Here is a 2,745-nt window from a genome sequence, read left to right on the forward strand (position 1 = left end):
AGTCCCCCACAAACAGCGAGGGACTGACGTGCATGCTAACTGAGCAGAAAAAGAAAAATTGATCAAAATAGAATTAAGAGAAAACATTTTCGCAGATGACACCATAGTGGTGGGGCTTAACTCTGGGGGGATACGCCAGCAGAAACTACCCTTCCTGTGGGTTCTTTGGAAAAATAACATCACACAGAGACTGATGGTGTCCTTTTATTGGTGCTCTATTAACAGCTTAATGACCAAGTGCATCTGTATGTCGTGCACCAGCTGTACAGTGGCTGGATAGCGCTCCAGAGGGTCATTAACGCAGCCAAAAAGATCTTTGGCTGTCCATTTCCCACACTTGAAGAACATCATACTTCATACTTTCTCAAGTTTTTATGAAACTCTGCAACCATATGTTTGATTAAAGCCATCATATTAAACCTCTGTCTTCCACAGATTTAATGCCATCAGTCCTCCTAATGTAATTACCGGAACGCAACATTTGTTTCTCTACAGCTGCTATTTTAAAGCTGCAGTACAGAGTTCTGAGAAAACCGTGGATTTAGCCTGAAAGTTTGAACAAGCACACCTTACAGGTCCTACCCCTTGCTCTCTGCGGTGCATTCTGTTAACTGCCATTTACAATGTTAATTGGAGATTGGAGAGAATTGGCGCTCTACACACCTAGAGGATTCCTACTTAATCTGGAAAAATAGTCTACTGTTGTATAAAAAGACACTTCACCAAGCTAGAACAGCTTATTTCTCATCATTAATAGAAGAGAACAAGAATAATCCAAGGTTTCTCTTTAGTACAGTTGCTAAACTTACACAGAGTCATAGCTCTGTTGAGCCATCCATTCCCTTAGCTCTTAGCAGCCATGACTTTATGTGATTCTTCTTAAATAAAATTGATTCTATTAAAAATAAAATCTTTGACATACTCCCAAAGATGATTACTTCATCCTCAGCAAGTGAGACAACATTGGAAATAACTGTAGAACCTGATTTGTGTTTGGACTGTTCTGATCCTGTGGAGCTTCCTGAGTTATCAGAAATATTAGCTTCATCTAAACCTTCAACTTGTATGTTAGACCCAATCCCAACCAAATTATTTAAGGAAGTGTTCCCTCTGATTACCAGCCCCATTTTAGATATGATTAATCTATCTTTAGTAAATGGATCAGAACCACAGGCTTTTAAGGTAGCTGTAATTAAACCTTTACTTAAGAAACCTTCGCTTGATCGAGATGACTTGAAAAATTACAGACCTATATCCAATCTTCCATTCTTTTCTAAAATTCTTGAGAAAATAGTTTCTAATCAAATGTGTGAACATTTATACAGCAATGATCTGTTTGAAGAGTTTCAGTCAGGTTTCAGAGCTCATCATAGCACTGAAACAGCTCTGCTGAAAGTCACTAATGATATTCTTATGGCCTCAGATAATGGACTTGTGTCTGTTCTGGTTCTGTTAGATCTCAGTGCTGCATTTGATCCAGTCGACCATAATATTCTCTTAGAAAGGCTGGAATATGCTGTAGGGATCAGGGGAACAGCACTAGACTGGTTTAAATCTTATCTGTCTGACAGATTCCAGTTTGTTCATGTAAATGATAAATCATCTTTAAACTCCAGGGTTAATTGTGGAGTACCACAGGGTTCAGTGCAGCCTGGGGTAAATTTTCACTTTTATGCTGATTATACTCAGCTTTATTTATCCATAAATCCTGATGAACCCAACCAGTTAGATAGACTACAAGCATGTCTTGAAGAGATAAAAATGTGGACGATTTTCAATTTTCTGCTTCTAAATTCAGGCAAGTCAGAAGTTGTCGTCTTTGGACCGGAGTCTTTAAAAAAGAAACTGCTTAGTCAATCACTTAACCTGGATGGCATTAAATTGACCTCCGGTAATAAAGTAAAAAACCTTGGTGTTAACTTTGACTAGGACATGTCATTTAAATCCCATATTAAACAGGTTTCTAGGATTTCCTTCTTTCATCTCCAGAACATTGCCAAAATTAGAAATATCCTATCTAGGAGTGACGCTGAAAAACTAGTCCATGCATTTGTTACTTCAAGGCTGGACTATTGTAATTCTTTACTATCAGAATGTCCACAAAATGCAGTTAAAAGCCTTCAGCTGATTCAAAATGCTGCAGCAAGAGTTCTGATGAAAATTAAAAAGAGAGATCATATTTCTCCTATTTTAGCTTCCCTTCATTGGCTCCCTGTTAAATCCAGAATATAATTTAAAATTCTCCTCCTCACATATAAAGCCCTTAATGATCTAGCTCCATCATACATCAGAGATCTGATTGGTCCATATGTTCCTAACAGAGCACTTTGTTCTCAGACTGCAGGTTTACTGGTGGTTCCTAGAGTCTCTAGAAGTAGAATGGGAGGCAGATCCTTTAGTTATCAGGCTCCTCTCCTGTGGAACCAGCTCCCAGTTTTAGTCCGTGAGGCAGACACCCTGTCTACTTTTAAGGCTAGGCTTAAAACTTTCCTTTTTGATAAAACTTATAGTTAGAGTGGCTTAGTTTATCCTGAGCTGCTGCTGCCAACAACTTAATATTCTCCTTATACAGATGATTCACTTGGCCCTGTCTTTCAGTGTTTAATCCTGTCTCTCCTAGACACTGACTGAATCTGCTGGGTTTCCTTAGGTAGAAAATCTTTTTAATCAATTTGAACAATAAACTGAATTTGACTGCACTGTTTAAAAGTCAGGATTAATTGGAATGTATGTACCCGACTTAAA

This window comes from Girardinichthys multiradiatus, chromosome 9 (assembly GCF_021462225.1).
Source record: "Girardinichthys multiradiatus isolate DD_20200921_A chromosome 9, DD_fGirMul_XY1, whole genome shotgun sequence".
Taxonomy (NCBI): domain Eukaryota; kingdom Metazoa; phylum Chordata; class Actinopteri; order Cyprinodontiformes; family Goodeidae; genus Girardinichthys; species Girardinichthys multiradiatus.